The following is a 20,723-nucleotide window of genomic DNA, read 5'->3' as shown; positions in this document are numbered from 1 at the left end:
AGTTGCTCATGTCTGTTAGAGTTTCTTTTATAAATTGAGGTGTGTTCTGGTTGGGTGCATAAATATTATTAATTAAGATCTTATTATATTGAGTATTACCTTTAGCAAATATGAAGTGTCCATACTTATCCTTCCTTATTTCGGTTGGTTTAAAGCCTATTGCTTCTGCGAATAGAATTGTAATGCCTGCTATTTTCTGCTTTACATTTGCCTGGAGTATAGATCACCATCCCTTCACTTTAAGTCTATATTTGTCTTTTAATGTAAGATATAATTCTTGTATACAGCAGATATCTGGCTTGAGTTTTGTGTCCCGTCAGCCAACCTGTGCCTCTTTAGAGGACAATTTAAACCATTCACATTAATTGAGATAAGCCTTTTGAGAGTCCGGTGGACATTTTTAATCCTTTTGCGACTGTGGAAGTTGGAATTTGATCAAAATTTTCTGGGTGGGTTTATTTTTGTAGTGGAGGATTACGCTGGTCTTTCTGGAGGATAGGTCTCAGAATATCCTGGAGAACTGGTTTAGTTATGGCAAATTTCTTTAACATGTGAATGTCATTGAAGTATTTAATTTCTCTGTCATAAATGAAACTCAGTTTAGCTGGGTACAGGATCCTGGATTGAGAGTTATTTTGTTTTAGGAGATTAAAAGTCGATGACCATCCTCTTCTAGCTTGAAAGGTTTCAGCAGAGAGATCTGCAGTTATTCTACTATTCTTGCCCTTGTAGGTGATGGTTTTCTTTCATCTCCCTGCTTTCAGGATTTTCTCCTTCATATTAACTTTAGTGAAATTGATTATGATGTGTCTGGGGGATGTCTTATTTGGGTTGAGTTGTGCTGGAGTTCTGAAACTGTCTGCTATCTGAATTTCAGAATCTCTTGGCATGTCTGGAAAGTTCTCCTTTATAATCTCATGGAGAAGAGACTCTACCTTGTGAAGGCATTTCATTGCTTCCCGGGATCCCTATAAGACAAATACTGGTTTTCTTCAAATTATCCCAGAGCTCTCTGAGAGAGTGACTGTTTTTGCCCTCCATTTCTCTTCCTTTTTGAGAGTTTGGTAGTGTTCAAAAGCTTTGTCTTCAATGTCAGAAATCCTTTCTTCTGCTTGTTCCATTCTGTTACTGAGGGATTCTACTGTGTTTCTCAGATCTTTGAGGGCTGCAACTTCTTGTCTCAATCTGTCAAAATCTTTGGTCATTTGGTCTTCAAATTCATTGAATTCTTTTTTTTTTTTGTAGAGAGAGAGTCTCACTTTACCGCCCTCAGTAGAGTGCCATGACGTCACACAGCTCACAGCAACCTCCAAGCTTTTGGGCTTATGCGATTCTCTTGCCTCAGCCTCCCGAGCAGCTGGGACTACAGGCGCCCGCCACAACGCCCGGCCACCATCTTTGATTTCCCTTAAATGATTTTATGTTTTGACTAAATTATGTTTAATAGATATATAAGAACGTGTAACCTTATCCGTAGATTATTCTAGACCTATTGCATGGAGGCATCGTTTGGTCAAGCTCAGAAAAGAAAAGAACATTAAAAGAATGGCATGACTAATTTCTCTATAGCCTTTTATTCTCTAACTCTGTACTTGGAATCCTTCAATGATTTCTTACTGCTCACTGCCTAGAGTTGAGAGTTCTATGTATGTTTTTATTTTTATTTTTTGGCTTCACTTTATCTCTTTGCTTTGTTTTCCAACATTTTTCTAAAGGACTTTATATAATTATGGTTTGGTTTAAATAAATTAATAATGGTAAAATCATTAAAAAGCCTTCATGATTATTTGTTTGGTTTCCTTAATTCATGGGATTTAAAGGTAGACAGACTTGGTTCAAATCCTACCAGAAGACATCTTGATTGCATGATAAATGAGTTATTAGAAAACATGGATTAAATTATGCAAAAGGAAGAATTTAAACAAGAAGTCCCCCTTCCTTAAATAAATTCTAGTTCAATTCTGAGAATTAGAGATTTTTTTTTTTTTTTTAATTTGGCCGGGGCTGGGTTTGAACCCGCCACCTCCGGCATATGGGACCGGTGCCCTACCCGCTGAGCCACAGGCGCCGCCCAGAATTAGAGATTTTTAACTTGATACCTCTTGGATTCCTTTTTCAGAAACCACTTAAATACTTGAATTAATCCAATTGGAAGAGGATCCTCTGACATTTATCATTTTTATATTTTTTCCACTGCATGAACATCTGTTTTGATAAAAATCTATGGAAAAGGAACAATGAGATTTATACTGACATATATTATTTTGAAAGTATATATCAATACACAAGTTACAGACAAATGCTCTGCAGTATATATGTGTGTATCTGTATAGAAGTAGTTAAGAACAGGAATATATTTGAACTAAATAATTGAACTGAATTTATTTTTAAAATTTTATTTCCTTTTAAAATCAATGATTTTCTTTTAAATGTTCAAAGCACAAAGAAAAAAAAATATGAATTGGGTCCTGCCTTTACCTTTCAATTAGAAGTTGGATTTCATGCATGACAGCTATGTAATAAAGTCTGGATTTCTTTATTTTTATCCAACAGTTATCAGTATATTACTATATAAGTACCTGCCAGGAAGAAGTTTTTTTTCTGTTTCAATAACTTTTTAAGTGTCTGTTGTTCCCATTTTCAAGTCTCCAAAACTTTTATGTGAATTCTTTCAGCACATTTTTTTCATTATTGCACAACCTTCTTTTTTTTCTGGATGGCTGAAGTTTCCAGACATATAACCTAAAATGTCCTAAGAGAGTTAATATATATTTTTAAAAAGCTAAGGAAATGGAAAGCAAAGAAAAATATGCATGCATATTATGTGTATATAGATATATAAACACGTTTTTAATTTCCTTTAAAAGATAATGGATGAATCTAATTTTCATTATTATTCTCACTTAGTAGCAAATGTGGTGAAAAGGTATTAAGAAACATTCTTGTTTTTAATCACTTCCAGACCTAATCTGCGTTCTTAGATTGGACTAGTCTGTTAATATCATTAATGTCAAGGAGTGTTTTCCCTAGAGCCTCTGAGCATTTCAAAATAAACTGGCTGAAATAAGCAAAATAAATGATTAAAACAAAATTCATGTTTTGTTGGAATGTCAAAATTCTTTCTGATATTGTTTTTTATCAGTTAAATGCCAAATTTTAAGTATAGAAGAAAGTTTTATGGGGAATATTCCATCAGACTTGAGAAAACACTTCACCTAAGGGGCGAAAGATATTTGAAGTGAAAATTGCTGTTCCTGGTATTTTTTCCCTTTATTCTTTGCAATAGTTTAATGAATATTGTAATTTCCCATGTATTGCATGTCATAACTTAAATAAAGCCAGTGGGTGACAGTTCCTCTTTCTTGTAATCTCAGAATATGGTATGCCTTCACCTTTCTTCTAGCCAATATAATTTTAGTATCTATCATTTGTTTTATTGATGCTGTAGGAGGAGAGTAGCATCACTGTGAATAGGATGTACAATAGGTTGTACCCGGTTTCGTTTGAAGACGTTTTATTCCATGGCCAATTCTGCACGTCAAAAAATGCCAAGAGTTTAGAACAGCACACAATTATTGAGGGAATTGTAGGGTAGAAAGAGGACAGTAGAGATAATAATAAAGGAAAGATTTAAAAAAAAAAAACATGAGCAGGTTAAATATCAATAGGAAATAATTGAGAAAATTTTCAAAGTTGTTATCCCAAATAACAATATGGTCAAAATATTACAACATTCAGAGATTATAGGACATTAGATAATTCTAAATAGTAAAGAATGTCAAATTATACTATAAAAAATTTTGTTAGTCAAAATTATAAATTTTGAGTTGTAACATTCTTCACTTTTTCTAGTTTAAGTCAAGGTTTCTGTTCTTGTTGTTCTTAGTTGTAAAAAGCAATGTTTATTTTATTTACTTAGTAATAAGATGCAATTTAGTGTTCCTGTTTTCTGTCTAAGCAGAAAAATATCTGCAGTTCTGAATAATGAGAAATTACTAAAGTGAACACTAAGTTCTTCTCTAGCTTTCTGAAGTAACGATTTTAATTATTTTGTTTATAGATTTTAGCAGAAAGGAAAAAAGTGGAGCTTAATTTAATTTCAACAGAATGACTAATGTCTGTACAGTGTGCTTTAGGATCAATTTACCTTTTATTGCCTACATTGGCTGCCACATTTTTTCTCATTCTGCTCTGGGTTTTAGAGTTTAGAGTGCACTAAATCTAGCACTTGAGTTCTAGTAGTCCAAGTATTTTCATCTTTAAATCTAGCTATATGTTTCTTAATGTTATAATCTCCCTAGGTATATAACCAAAGAACATTAACCATGAGTATTCATCTGATATCCAAATAATAGGATATTGGAAGAACTTCTGACACAGAATTGAGGGAAATGTGCAATTGAAACTTCCAAAAGAAAAAAGTCTGTTTTGAGAAAGGCAGGGTATTTTGGAAACAGCCATGAACATTTGACTGTGTTAAATTGTGTCTGTAGGGCAGGTTGTTTGGAAGGTAATCCCAAGAAAACAAAAACCTGCCTCATACATCATGTACCATAAATGGCTGAGTTAAATACTGAGACGCTGATGGACTTGCTTTCTAATTCTCAAAATTTCTTCTCTCCCTTTCTTCCTTCTTTCTCCTTCTGTTTCTTTCTTTCTTTCCATTTTATTTGCCTTTTGTACACTCATCTGTTTTTATCTGTGCTCAGAATAAGGCTTACCAACTTTGCATGATACAAATATTCTCACACATAAGGAGTTGGAAAAAAGGAAGTTAATAATATTTACTGTTGTGTAGGATCTCCAAGCAGCAACAAATATATATTGGCTTTATTTTATAATGTTTCTTACAAAAATACTCTAACTTCACTAAATTGATCCAATTTTTTTTTTTCAGGTTTTGCCCAGGTTTTGAAGCTACCGGCATTTGGGGCCAGCGCCCTACTCCTTTGAGCCACAGGTGCTGCCCAATTGATCCCATTTCTATCACAGAATAGTCTTACTCTTTCCTTCCTCAACTGATTTGTGCCTAATGTTTCTTGCATCTGGAATCATAGTTTTCCTTGCTGCTTCCCATGAATCACTTCCTTCTATGCTACAATGCCCAAATCAAATCCCATTTAATTCAAATATTGCATACTGATTTTTACTTTTTATCATCCAAATGTTTTATGACATGACCCCACTGAATCTATCACCAAGCTGGACATATTTCTGTCCCTAGGATCCAGGAAGGATCTCTGAAACAAAAAAATAGCCCGGCGTTGTGGCAGGCGCCTGTAGTCCCAGCTGCTCAGGAGACTGAGGCAAGAGAATCGCGTAAGCCCAAGAGTTGGAGGTTGCTGTGAGCCATGTGACGCCATGGCACTCTACCCGAGGGCGGTACAGTGAGACTCTGTCTCTACAAAAAATAAAAAAAAATCCCCACATTACAATCTTGAAATATTAAAATACTGAATGTTGAAATCCTAAAAGCCAAATTCTGGGGAAGGGATTAGTTCATTTTTAGTTGTATGTGGGATAGTTTCATCTTGTTTGTAGCATTATATCAGGTGGCACTCTTACCTTGTTACTGTCTTTATTTGGAAATTAAGTATAGTTTAGGGAGATTCCTCTGGATGTCAAGTTAACAAGGGGTGGACTTGTGACCTTAATTTAGGTGTCAACTGGATTAAGGGATGCCAGGAAACCTGGGAAAACATTATTTCAGGTGTGTCTGTAAGGGTGTTTCCAAAGGAGATTAGCGTGTGAACCTGAGTGGACTAGACGGGGAGTATCTTCCCTCCACATCGGCAGGCACTGTCCAACCAGCTAGGGGCCTAGAAAGAGCAAATACAGAAGGTGGATTGGTCTCTCTCTGAGAGCTGGGACAGACTTTTCTTCTGTTGACTTGGACATCAGAAATTTGACTCCATGAAATACATTATTACAACCCTGACTTTGCAAGTAGGTATTGTGTGTGTACATGGTGTTAAAACTTCTTCAGTACATGCAGAGATTCCCTTTTTGTACATCTGCACTTGTGAAAGATAAAATTTATTGAGATCTCGGCTTTGGGGGCAGCTGCATAGGCAGTGGTGACACACCACAGTTTTTCATCAATCTTGTCAAGAAACTTAGGTCATTTGGCACAAAACTGGGTGCACATTGCTGCTAAGCATAGTGATGTGCACTTACATATTTCGCTTTTTGATTTCTTTGTGAATATGATTCCTCTGCTCATAACTGTTATACTTGTGCAGCTGCAAAAATATGTGTGTTAATCCTGCCCATTTTATTGTGAGAAGTGGCCTATGAGACATTCTGTTACATTTTTATATATTTCCCAAATAAATATCCTTTAAAAACTGTAATAAATATATTTTACAGTTCTAACTACTTTTTCCAGAATTACATATTCAGGATTTCACTCTTTTGAGATTTCAACATTTGGGATATGGCATTTAAGATTGTGCCTTTTGGGATTACGTTTGGGGATTATGATTGATTCCCCTGCCGCAGGAGACCCCTTGACTTCCTTGAACATTTGATTTGCAGCATTCCCCTGCCTCAGGGGCTTTGCACTGACTGTTCTTTCATCCAAAATGTTCTTAGGCATCTGCATAGCACACTTTATTTCCTAAGGATCTCTGCTCAGATGTCACTTGATTGATGTGGCCTTCCATGACATCCACCATCTCGCAGCACTCCCTGACCCTTACCCCCATTAATTGATGTACATAGCACACTTATTACCACCTGGTATATTATGTATTAGCTTTATTGATTTATTGACTTAATTGCTGTCTCATTCAAATATAAGTTCTTCATTTAGTAATATATAAGTTCTACAAAGTTAGGGACTTTGTCTCCTTTGGAAAGAATGAAGCACATCCTATTTTAATAATTTATTGCTTGTAGAAATACAGAAAATGAAATAGAGTAAGGCAAATATGTTTTTTGAAAAGAGATTCTTCTTGCTGTTCTACTCAAATGTGTGTAGGGAGCTGTAAGAACAGGGATGCGGTAATGAATGGCTGTACTTGTACGTAAGATTAGTTGAGCAGTCATAGGTCTTATGCATTCACAGGTGAAGCAGGTTGTGCAGACCAGCTACTCTGGTAACCTCAGTCATCCTGCTTTATTTAAAATAAGATACAACACAAACCCTTGCTAGTTTTTTTTTTTTTTTTCTTGTTTTCACATAATCCAGTTTAGTTTTATTCTAGGGTCTTAATTTGCACGGCAAATGAGGAAACTTACATTGCTGAGAGTAATAACATGTATGAGTGTTTAAATCAGCACCAAGGCTTCTTGTCTCCTGTTCCCTTGAAGGTGAATTTTACACGTCAAATGGACTGGGCCATGGTGTTTCCACATAAGTGGTCCAATGTTAGTCTGGGTGCTTGAATGAAGGTGTTTTAGATGAGATTAATATTTAAATTTAGTAGATTGGCGAAACTAGATGCCCTCTTTAATGTGAGTGGGCCTCATTCACTAGTTGACTTTTAATTTTTCTGAGGGCAAGACATGATTGCAAGAGGGACTTTACCTAACAAATGCAATCAGTGTAACCTGGCTTATTGTACCCTCAATGAATCCCCAACAATAAAAAAAAAAAAAAAAGTGACCTGTTTCATGTAAGAGAGAATTCCTTCTGCCTGACGGCCTACAAACCAGGCATTGACTTACTCCTGACCTTGGACTCAACCTGAAACTTTGGCTTTTTCTGTGTCTTGAGCCTGCCAGCCTTTGGACTAGGATAGTACTATGCTATTTGCCATCTCTGGCTTGCTGACTCACACTGAATATCATGAGACTTGCCAGCTTCATAACTGCATGAACAAATTCCTTATTATAAATCTCTTCTTTCACATACAAACATAAATGACACACACACACACACACACGAGACATATACACATGGACCTTCTGTACTGTTTCTTTGGAGAACCACAACCATTACACCTCCTTGTCAAGGTAAGAAAAGACATGTTAAACCTCCCTTATTCCAGGCCAATTTTGAGAATATTCTATGAAAATCTTACCTATGCTGCAGAATAGATATGAGAGACTTGGTAAAATCTTTAAAACTATTCTTCCTTTTAGACTGAGAGCTCCTCCAGAGCAAGGTGTGCAAATCCGTGTTTCCATAACAGGTACCTAGCAGGGAAGAAGCAGAGAAGGCTGCAGAATGAATGAATGAATGAACCAATCATGAAGCCCCTTGGTGTTTAAAAGAGAGTAAAATGGGAAGACGGGGGTAGAAGAGGAGAGGACGGTTGTGTAGAGTACTCTGATCTCTTGTAGTTGTAATCAGGGTAATGTCCTTATCTCAGGAGATTGTTGTTATCAGTCAATAAGATGGTTTGGGTGGCCAGCTGATAATAAAATATACAACATTCATTTCAAACTTGATATATGTCAGACACTAAACTAAATATTTTGCATGTATTGTCTTATATAACTCTCAAGACATGCCTGTGAAAGAGTGGTGTTTGTTAATCCCATTTACAGATGGGCAAACTAATATTTTAAAAGAGTAAGTAATATGCCCATAATTTTTAGCAAACAAGTGAAGAGACTAGAACTTGAACCTGATTTTGTCTGTCTCCAAATCTGGACTCCTAATTATTATGCTAATTGTAGTGACTATTATTAGTACAATTTAGTATGCCTGTTTTTGATGGATTCAGTAGGTATGATAGCTGCTGAAACTTCTTGCACATGGCTCTAGAAGCAAAGTATCCACTGTGATCACAGAAGGGTGGCAACACTTCCTTCTTAGAGAAAAGCCCCAATGACCCTGACCCTGTCCTTCACTGCTCTCTGACTTTAAGCTTGTGCTACCCTTCCGTGACAGGCCAGCTGGTCTACGAATTTCATACTGTGAAAACCTTTGATGAGATCATTTTAAGAGTCATTTCTGTATCTACTTTATATAAACAAGGCGTTTGCAAAGATTTCTTATTTGTGAAATGCTTAATAGTTTCAAAAAAGGAAATTTCAGCAAGTTTTTTCATCCTTTAATAAAGTAATTATAAATCTGTCAATATTAGTATCCTTAAAAATAAATGAATTACTGAACCAATGTCTACCTGTAAGAGTCGCAGGAAACCTGGTGATAAAATCTCATTTATGATGTAAATTGTTCTAACCACAAAGATGCAAAATTAGCAACTGGTGTGACCTTTACGGAGGATTTCCATTTAGTTCCTGTGTGATGAGCACAGCCCTCCTTCCCGTGACTCTTCATTGCCCACTCACACCCTCTTTTCTTCTTCAGATATTCACAGGTCAATGGTTCATATATTTATCTAATATTTAGTAACCTGAGATTTAGTATTATTACAAAGACTTGAAGTATAAGGATGAATAACCTATTACCTGCTCTCTCGACTCACAGTTTAAATGAGATAAATGCATACGCAAATAACCTTGATACTATGTTATAAATGAGAAATAAAAGAAATGGTCATGTACTTAAAGTACTGAACATAGAGACATAAGATTTATCTCTTAACCAGAGAGGGAGAAAGTGAAAAAAGAAAAGCTCAATTTAGTTAGCATGAGCAAAGGCATGGAGATACGAAGGTGTAAGAGGCTTGGGAAATTGTGACAACACGTCATGTCAAGTCTGCAAATGACAATAGATGCATGCTTTATAATTTATAATAAAACCACCTGTTCCCTGAGACCCTACCTCAATTTGTACTGATTTCCTCCTTAGTTAAGTTTCCTTATAGTCATGAAACAAAAAAAATTCTCCAATTTCTTTTAAATTAAGTAGCATAGAAGAGGTTAGGATAAAGTTATGTAGGAAAATATCAGAGTGTAATAAATAAGTAAGGTAAGCACTGTTTTTTGAAATATGTTTTCTTATGTGTGTCTGAGTGTGTTTTTATTTGTCTGTTCTATACTGTACTTTCATTGTGGGTCACAATCTAAAAAATTTGAAAGCCACTGCAGTAGTAATATTTTCTATTACTTTTCATTGCACTCATTTTGTATTGGTTATGATTAAACCTTGAGTCGAAATGAACCTTGGCTTTTAATGAAGTGACAAGTGACATAGACTGACCTCATTTATAAGCCTGGCAAACAGACCAGCATCTGGTTTAGTGAACTCTAGTTACATTTTACCAGATGAAATGATTCTAGGCTGGGAATGAAACCATCATTTGTAAGATTATTTTCACATTATTATTTTTTTTTCATTCTGAGTTCCAAACTACTAGAGATAATATATAAAAATATAACCAATTAGTAGTAAAATTCCTATGATACTAGTTTCTTTTCTATAATAATGAAGTCATTCATTCAGCAATTATTTATTGAGTGCCTACTATCTGCCTGATGATGATATTCACTGTGTTAGACAGTGATGGAAAAGACAGGCGAAGTTATTAAAATAAAAATATTTTACATTGAACATTTGTATTACATTTGAGCCTCTCGAAATAACAGGTTCTTTTTTTTTTTTTTTTAAGACTTAGAAGCAAATCACAAAAATGCAGGAAAAATTAAGGGAAAGAAAAATAAAAGAAAGTATGTTTAAAAACCCAACTCCTATTTAAACAAGGCAGTCACACAACAGAATGTATTTAAATATAGGATATTTAAAACTAGATGAGACAAATTGTATATTTCATAAAATGAGTTTATTCCTTATGGAAAAAAATTTTTTTAAATGCTCACAAAATAACACATATTTTGCCAAAATATGAGACTCGCACAGTAGGGAATGAGTATCTTAAGTCACTGTTGTGTTGTACTTACGAAGTTTCAAGTTCTCCACTGAGAGTAAAGCAATAGATTTTTGAAATTGCATATCAAATGGAGAGTGGACCTTGAAGTTTTCATATGAAATTTCTTTCATTTATTCTGTGTAGTTTTATATATGAATAGTGGATGAATAGTGGTAAAAAGTAATAGAATTTATCATTGAAAATTTCAGAAAACAATCCGTTTTTATTCCTAACACTCTCTGTAATTACCATGCGAGGATTTATAAAATTCATTCTTTTTGCCTTATGACATTTATAAACAATATTATAATATACATCATGATATATAGGTTGAGGACCTATATCATGGACTAAGATGCTAGGTAGGGAAAGATAAACATATTTTACCTCACTGATGAACTATTTTAATAAAATGTAAATAAATGTTCTAGCTTATTAGATCATTTCATATATTTTTTCACTATCATTGCACGTTTTCATACTGCTTTCCATATCATTATTTTTACTTGCCTACAAGGTTATTGCTTGCCATCTTTAACTGCCCTTTGAAGCTTTAAGAATATAAAGTTGCTTGGTCTCCTTTGGAAATTTAACTTACTTTAACTCAGTGTCTATTTCCATGTTGTTACATTTTTTTCAAAGTAAAATTTGTTACATGTTTTTCAAAAACAACCTCTAAGCTCAATCATCTATGAAAAGTAGCTTCACTTTTCTGAATAAGTCAGTACTGTACCTATAATTTGCATTTGGGAGCAGGAAAAGAGAGAAAGGGTGGGTAAACCATTGATGAGGAAAATGTATTTTATTGTTCATATTTAAACATTAAAAAATTTTTATTTCAGGCCAGGCATGGTGGCCCAAGCCTGTAATTCCAGCACTCTGGGAGATGGAGGCGGGTGGATTGCTTGAGAGTTGGAGGCAGCTTGAGCAAGAGAGAGAGAGAGAGAGCGAGAGAGACCCTGTCTCTAAAAAAAAAAAAAGAAAAAAAAGCCAGGCATTGTGGCGGGCGCCTGTATTCCCAGCTTCTGGGAGGCTGAGGCAAGAGGATGGCTTGAGCCCAAAAGAGTTTGAGGTTGCTGTGAGCTATGATGCCACAGCACTCTACCCAGGGTGATGAGGTGAGACTCTGTCTCAAAATGAAAATCAAAAAACCAGAAAACAAACAAACAAAATTTTACTTGATAAATGAGACCATTTATATTCAAGACAACGTTGAAGGTTTAAAACACATACAATGACCCAGTAACTTTTAATATTAAAGTCCTTGAACTGTGATAATTTGAAAAGAAAAACTAAATTGTTTTCTTCAAATCTGGCTTGCCTTTTCTTTTCTGTGGCATCAAGTTTCAATTTTCAAATGTATTAGACTTTTCTCATCTTATTATGTGAAGCATTTACTTCCTTTATCTTCACACCAGATAACTTCTAGTTAAGTCAGCTGGGCTATGGTTTCCTAACGTGAACAGTTTGGGTTGAGTCAAAAGCAAGGTAAGAAAATTCTTGGACAAAAGATCATCTTTGACAAACATATCACTGAGTGATTTAAATACATATATAGAAATATTGATTTTGAAAAACACAAGGTAAACATCAAAAGGGAATTACTACATATTATGAAAATACAAATAAAAATACTGTCTCATAGAAATCCTTTGTATGCCTTTATCTCTTGTCACTAAAAAAAAAAAAAAAAGAAAGAGATAATCAGCATAACTCTTCTCAGTGGTTCTCAACCTTCCTAACACCAAGACCCTTTAATACAGTTCCTTAAGTTGTGGTGACCCCCACACGTGAGGAGCGGTGTCTCGGTTCCTAAGACCATCGGAAATATGTGTTTTCCGATGGTCTTCGGCGGCCCCTGTGAAAGGGGAAAGGGTCGTTCAACCCCCAAAGGGGTCGCAACCCACAGGTTGAGAACCGCTGCTTTAGATGTTAAAGGAAGAAAAAGCATGTTCTATATTTATCCTGGTATTTTTCTTTTGGCTTTTTCTAAAAGGAAAGAGATTCTCATATCATGCAGAATTTAAGACTACCCAGATAAAATAGGCACAACAGAGGGAATAATTTTGAGCAATTATGCTTCTCCAACACCTTTGTAAACCTTTGTATTTTCCCAATATTATAAATATATTTAAATATACATAAATATAATATTGGTATAATTGATATATAATATCGATATATAATATGATATATATTTAAATATATTATATTTATAATATTGATATATTGATTTATAATATTGAGCAAAGTAATAAAAAGCAACATGTAAGGCAATTTTTGTTGATGCAGGGACAATCCTAAAGCCAGTTTGGGAAAATACAAAGACAACATATTTATATGTTGATTTTGAAAATATGTCTTTCAATATTTATAATATTGAACAATGTGACAAGTATTTATATCTGGGGAGGAATAAGACATAAGATATTCAGAGCTCAAGGTGCTAAATTTGTTGATCTCATTACATATGCTGAAAATGCCTAAATTAACATTTATTGACTAAAGTTTTGATCATAAAAAATTTTCAAGGATCTTTGACCTTTTACTTAAATTGTATAGGTTCAGACGTGCAAAATACTTGGTTGAGACTGTAGGTAAAGTCAGATCTAGTAAAGTTTTGAAAACTTGTGTTATTCAGATTCATTTGCTCAAATTCATCACCAATTACTTTTCTATACTTTATTGTTATTTATGTCTACCCAATAATGATGTTTCTCCTTAAAATGAGAAATGGATTGTTTTTTCTTTCTTTGGAGAAGCCAAGGAGGACTACGTAGTTAAGAGCCACAACATCAAACTGAACTAAAATAAAAAGATCACTGTTTAATGCCTCCCTTTCAATCTGTTTTCTCATTATCATGATTTGTTTTGCCACTGCAAGCAAATAATTGATGCCATTTCTGGATGTTCGAATAACCACTTTCAGATGAAAGCAATAATAACTGCAAAATTAATTTTTCGAATTATATCTAAAATTATCTGCATCACTTTGCTATTGTGGACCTACAGGTAGTTTTTACAGGAGGGGGTTTGGGTAACTCATCATTTAAAAAAATGATACCCAGGAGAGGGTCAGAATACTTGTGCCACTGCCACCATAAACATTGGATGGAAACATACATGAAACTGAAAAACATGAGAATGAAAACTAAGCAAAAAGTGTCACATATTTTATTTACCCTCCAGGGGAAATGGTAACTTAAGGCAATTAGTAGACAGCAAGAGGCCACTGTATATTAGAGGTGAAACATCTAATATACAGGGAAACATCTGACTACTGCATGGAAGACTTTTCATCTCAAAATACATGTACTAATAAACAACAGTTGGAGAAAATTGTCTCTGACATTCAACATAACTGAGGCTTAGAGAAGGAAGGGTGGAATTGTATTTCCTTTTGAAAAGCAAAAACAGCCGGGAGTGCAGCTTCTTCTAAAATCTGACATTTAAAGAGAATTGTAAGACATCAAAATGTTCATTTTGGAACGAAGAGTAGCTGAAGTTACTGGAAAGCTCACGCCTCTGTCTGCAAAATCACTGGCCAGAAAAGCAGAACTTTTCCAACACCCAATTTTAATATTGTGCTAAAGCCATTGACTCTGTTAAAACCCTGGAGTTAAATATGATCCCCTCCCCACCCTCCCCACCCGCTTCCTTTGTCTCTTAGGTTAGCGTTTGGGGGACAAGAAGGGGGCTGGAGCTTGGCCCCAAGCTCGGAATTGCTGCCAAGGGCTTGTAATACAATCTCTCCCCGTTTGAAGGGTAAATCAGTGTCAATTGCGTTTGCCGTCCACCAAAAAAAGTAAGCATTTTACTTCCGTTCGGTCTATGCAGACTGATGAAATGTAGGAAATCTGTTTCTGGCAGGGAGAAAAAATCGTTTTCCCAAACAGCACCGAGAGGAGCCATCAGAGAAGTATGAAGAGGGGCAGCGGGGCTGCAGTCGCTGCCGCTGCCGCCCGGCTGGTGGGGTGCGGGGACCAGCTGCTGCAGGACCTGCGCCTGGAAGGGGCTGGCCCGGAGCAGCGGCAGGAGCTCGATTCAGAGCCCGGGCGCCTCTGAGAGCCGCCAGCAGCCCAGCTCTGCACGCAGGGTGAGCAAGGAGGGCTGCCCACTTCCCGGTCAAGCCACCGCCGCGCGCGCGCTCTGCAGCCGGGGACTGCGGGAGCCCCTGCCTCCCTGCTACACCGGGGCGGCGGGGGAGGGGAGAGCTCGCTAAAAATAACCTCATGGAGGAGGTGGAGAAGGGTGAAGAGCTGCGGACAGTTGGAGAGACTCTGGCCTTAAGAGTGGGTAGTCGCTGCAGTGGTTGACTTTCTGAGTCCCTGGGAACAACCGGGTGTTTCTCGTCCCTATTGTGGACCAGCCCAAAAGACCGCAGCGCGTAAGCCCTCGGGGGCGGCTCAGCCAACCAGGGACAGAGTGAGGCTCTCTAACTAACGCTTCGATTGTAATGCGCGCATAGGCATTGGCGCACCAGGGTCTGCAATGCATGCTCAGCCTTGCCTGCTGTGGGGGTGGGGGACAGGCAGCGCGAATAGTCTTAACGGACTGATCCTGAATGTTTTCCTTGACTCAGGGAAGCCAGCCTGTGTGGAAAGAGCGCTGCACGTGTGATCTGGGATGACACTCACTGTTCTGGGTTGATGGGTTTGACAGATTTGAACTTAATGTGAATAAACAAACGCTAGCCTGTGTTTCAGCACTTTGGGGGAAGATTTTGCATAGTATTGTTCTTTTTGATCCAGTCCGGAGATAAGACTAGAATCTGAATTTGGGGAGCAGAGGAGCCAATTTGGCTTTGGAGGCATTAGTTTTGCAGGAGAAATCCCGTAAACTCAGTGTGGAAAATTGCCATTAACTTAACCCAGACATGAGAAGTAAGTTTCTATTGTCTCAAAGGGAGAAGGAGAAATAAAACAGAACAAACACCCCCCCCCCCAAAAAAAAGAGGGTTAACAGATTGTTTTCTGCATTCCAGCACCATTGGAAGCGAGGGAGGGTTGCTCAGTTCTCCCCCCCCTTAACCTTTTTGAAGTCAATCTTTACCCTCTCCACTTTCATCTTCATTCTCTCACCTTTTTTCAGCTTTATCTTCTTACAATCAAGTTTGCAAAACTTTACTTTTAAATTTACACCCCCGCCCCCCGCCCCAATAGCTAAATCAATTGTACATGGGAGGTCTCATGCAGGGGAAATATGATCTGCATGTACACAGCAACAATCACCGGGCAGGCTAGTGTTAAAATAAAGCCTGGGACAAGTTGGATGTGCCAGTCAGGGAGGAAATCCACCTTTCCTTCCCACCTGTCCCCTGGGATTCACAGAGGCAAAGCAAAGAACAAACCCTTCTGCTCATTGCTGCTCTCCCCCAACCACTTAGCAGTGTGGACGCTGATTCTCTGTGGCTGGGCGCTGATTTGCCCCAGCCTGTCTTTGAAATTGATCAATGAGCGCCTGCTCAAGGAATGCTTCCTTCTAATTGCCCAGAAGGTGGTGGCTGTGGTGGTCCTCTCCAACATGGGCATGCAGGTTTTGACTGCTTAAAAGAAGGTAAGGAACAGTCCCAGACGAGGCATGGGACAGTGTGTCTTTGAAGGCACATTGGAACATTTGCACAGAGCTGGCCAAGTGGCCTGTTAGACAGTATGGTAACTAGAATTTCAGCCTGTATGCTACTGAAGTTTGGCCTTCTTTCTTTATTGCTAAACACCACTCTTTAGTGATGTGGACTGTGCTTTACTGGGAAATAAAGTTCCCTTGATTGAAAGTTCAAGGGAACTTTGATTGAAAACAAATGACGAAACGATAACAACTTTCTTTTTTGACAGGGAGACTCTTGTTTAAAACTGCAGGGCATGTTGTAATGTTGTTTTGGTATTTTTGTGGTATTGATATTGGGGCCCAAAAGAGATCCAACTGTTCCTTTTAATTTCTCCTGAGCAACCATCAGGGTATTTCATTCAAGTTTTTTTCCTGACCAGAGAAAAAAAGTGGAGTGAAAGTAGAAAATATCTTTTGCCAAACGAGTGAGACACTTGTATAATTTTCTGTATTAAAAGTTTTCAGAGTCAGTTTGTGTGAGTTTTTACTAATTTTTTCCCCTTACATGAGACCATCATATATATATGTGTGTATATATATATATATATATATATAATTTCAACAGAATGTAGAACTGTGCTATCTAGGAACTATCTTATAATTAAATGCATCTTGGCATTATGATCCCAGAAAACCAAAATCTTCTCATGAATTAGGAATTATCTGGTCAACTTATATGAAATTTTTAAGTCCTTAAATAGTCTAATTGATTAATAACTATCAAATGGCTTTTGAGAGCCCCAACTATGGCCCCTTGACCAAACCCAACTTTACAGAATCCTTTATTAAAAGGATTTTGTTTTGTAAAATTTGAATTCAATCAAAAGATCATACTCAAGGATCCAGAAGAACCCCAAGGCTACAGGTTCCCCAATCCTGACTCAAACTTTGTTCCAAGCTAACCTGGTAGTGTTTTAAAACGTTGCTAAATTGTTTGGAAGAAAGGTTTAGTAGGAGTAAAAATTAACAACTTGGAAAAAAATGCCTAATTTCATGAAAATACAGAAAAATCAATTCACATTCAGTTTTTCTGGTCATAATTTGAGAAGGAATTTTTATTGTATGCAGATCATCACTTTATTCAAAACAAATTATCATTGGGCTTTGGGATAGGAAAGAGATGCCTAGAAGACAATATTATTGCAAAGTTGGGCACCAGGAGAGCTGAGCAGGACACCTTTAATTACTCAGACTAAATAGTCTTATTACTTTGGGCAAAATATCTTCATTGGCTACCATTCCCTTTTTAACAATGAAGAATTGGACTAGATAGATCTTCTAAGTTTTCAAAAAGATTTTATTATGTGACTAGATAAACTAGCCTTGAGTGTTATTTTGTTTTGTTTGTGGGTACCTTTTATTTATGAATAAGTTACTTTCTGAGCCAAAGGTGGAGGTTCCATTAAGGATATGAAATTACCTTTCTGATGAAATTATGGATTACATTTTTTCTGAGTAGACATTCAGATTGAGATTTTTCATTCATGACATTGGTAGAAAATACTGTTGCCTTCCCTAGAAATATCATTGGTTAGTGAAAATGAATCACAAAGGAGTGAAGAACTCACAATGGTGAAAGAGTCATCTAGAGCCATCCTGGCTGGTTTCTTCTTTGAGCTTAGCTTGAAAGACAGCATTGTCTCTTTCCAGATTTTTGATCACTCAGTTTGGAGCCTTGTTTGTTTTTAATTTAAAAAAATAATGTTACTGACTTTGCTAACTTTGTCTCTGTGTTCTTTGATGTCCTTGACATACAACTGAATGGAGGAGAGATGAATGCTACAAATGAGAGCAGAGGTCACCTTTAGGGACGGGGCTTGTGACTGTGGCTTGATTAGGACTCATTGTGTTTAGTGGCCACAGTTGACTTCTTATGTGTGGGGGAGGAGGGGGGAGGTAGTGACAGTGTCTTACGTTTCTTTTGAGAGGTATAGCATTTTCCAATGTTAATAGTTTATGATCTTTAACCGGTTAATCAGCATCTTGGAGGATGCACTTCTTTCAATATGAAGAAAACTTTGAATTTTCTATCATCAATGGTATTGTATCATTAATATTTTTATCTTTTTGCACTTCTGCCCCTTGACCTTTGTCATAATGATTTAGAGTTCTATATAATATTCCTATTTTGACACAGAATTGCTTTTCTCTTTAAGATAAGTCAGTGGAAGTTTTAGTTTGGGGCATTTCTGATGTTGAAGATTTACATTTTAACTAATATGAAACAGGTTGAATATAAAATATATGCCAAGCTCCGGCACAAGTGTTTAATACTCTTTAAGATGTTAGTCTCCACTGTGCAGAGTGGAGAACTCAGATAAAAGAGAAAAGTCATATGATTACAGTTGAAAAAGCTCCTTAATGGGTAAGCAGTGGTGACATTTTTTGACCCTGGACTTCTAATTCTAATTCCAACATTATAGCCATTAGTCAGGCTTCTTAGTGGAATCTCCAAGTAGATAGCAGTGATAAGTTTTCATCATTTTATTTTTGCTTTTATTACTAATTTATTTTCTATGTAATATTTCAGTACTTTTTCTCTAACTTGTCAGCAAAGTCTAGACATAAGCCAGAACTCATTGTGGTCACAATTAAAGCACACCTCTAGGTGGCATGGAAGAATACTTTTTCTTCTGAGTCAAACCGATGATGTCTTCAGCTGGGATTCTGGAACAACCAACTAGACAGTCTTCAAACATGTGATATTTTACTTGTGGAGTCATTAATTTTTTTTCTTCTTCTCCTGGGCTAGTTCAATTCTCATCATATTCATAATTGTTATTCCAGAATCCCTTCTACTATGGAAAGAAAGAAAAATACATGTACACACACAGTCTTTGAAGGATTTTGTATTAAATTTCTGCATGTTTTTCTCTTTAAGTTTTATTTTTCTGAATACCAAGCCTTCTGGGCTGAGTTATCCACTTTTAGTTATCTACCCAGAAAGTTTGGAGGAGCCGTAGAAGCCTTTTCAGTCTTCATGCCTCTCTCTAAAGTGTTTGACTTTAATGTTTACCAAGGTTATCAAGCTTTTTAAATATTTTGATTGTACAAATTTTGTTGGAAATGTTTTAAAGTATTTAGAAATATTACAAAAAATGTTTTTTTCTCTCTAACCTAATATTTTGCTTCCAGTCTAGTGAATCATTCATCATTTCATGTCCCATCTTCAAAAATTACCCCTAGCATCTCTTGTAATTTTGAAAATTTTTGAGTGAGTTCAAAAGAACAGAAGTGATCTGTTAGTTTGTTCTTCAGAATGAATTTAACTCATCTAGGTTGATCAAACATTTATTACAAATTCTAAGAAGGGTATAATTCCATAGTGGTCTCTTTTTTTTCTGGATAATATAAATTTATTTGCCCTTCCTTCATTATAATTTCTTCAAATGCAAACTACTTTACCTTAGGGTAAATCCTCCATATTCCAAATTTTGTTTCATGTTCATGTCTGAGCCAAATCTAAACCCAAGACCTGCAGGTAGTGACTTTTAGCTAAGCTATGGAATCATGCTCAGTTAGGTGCTGATTTGAAATATGAGAAAGGATCAGGAGAAACTGGATTGGCAATCCTAATTCTATTCAGAAGGGACTTAAACAGAAGAGTCCCAGTCCATGGCTGTGTCTTTAGGTTTCTATACATTTGTCATACATTTAATTTCTATAGCATGTCAGTTACCCACTCAGCCTTCTTTCTGTCACTTTTGCCTCTTGAGAAAATGTCACTGTATTTTTGCTTTTTACTAAAATACAAAGTGGCAAAAAAAATTGCTTAATTATTCTTATTGCTTTTGCTGAATGATCATCTGTAAATATTAGAAGATAGTTTGAGTTACATTGCTGGCAGTACACAGGACAGATTCCATGAGAAATAAATCTGCCACTGTCAAGGGAGATAAAAAACTTCACTGTTCAGTAGAAGTGTTGAGGGGACGGATTGTGTCCCTCTGGCGCACTGAAATTGTTATGTGCCATTAGGCTTACTGTAAACTATCCCTTGATGAATTCTTTGCTGGACAATGAGCTTAAGAATCTGAGGTGTCTTCTTGCTTTTTACAGAGCAAAGAGGACTCTGATGCTTAAATGGAAGTTGCAGAGCACATAATAGGGTGTAGGTAAAGTTACTGAACGACAACATCTCACTTTCAGGAAAGTAGTGGGAGAGATTGTGTCTTGAGAAGAAAGACATTTTAGAGGTAACTCTTTTAAGATTTCAATTAGTTATTTAAGTGTATAAATCATGTTGTTAAACATTATGACTTTATTATTGCAATGTTTGTTTCTGAGACTGGCTGGCCTATGGAACTTCTAACTAGGTACAGGGAGATGTTTTGTTCCCCTAGAATTTGACATATGTTTAAAAGAACTTGGGCTGAACAGTGTTTTAGG

General features: G+C 36.4%; 1 protein-coding gene across 9 annotated transcripts in view; it reads left to right on the top strand.

Moving 5' to 3' along the window:
• The first annotated feature begins 14,498 nt into the window (after window positions 1–14,498).
• The window catches only part of GAS2 (growth arrest specific 2), a 140,652-nt gene continuing 134,427 nt past the window's right edge, over window positions 14,499–20,723 (top strand). For 2 of the 9 annotated variants that reach the window (XM_053560883.1, XM_053560877.1), the window contains exon 1: window positions 16,049–16,283. The gene's annotated coding sequence lies outside the window, so the exon portion shown is untranslated. The other 7 variants (XM_053560881.1, XM_053560882.1, XM_053560875.1 and 4 more) reach the window with 7 other exon arrangements.

Source organism: Nycticebus coucang, chromosome 14 (assembly GCF_027406575.1).
Source record: "Nycticebus coucang isolate mNycCou1 chromosome 14, mNycCou1.pri, whole genome shotgun sequence".
In the NCBI taxonomy this organism is placed as follows: domain Eukaryota; kingdom Metazoa; phylum Chordata; class Mammalia; order Primates; family Lorisidae; genus Nycticebus; species Nycticebus coucang.
Note: the sequence above shows the minus strand (reverse complement) of the source record. Positions and strands in the feature narration are given on the sequence as shown.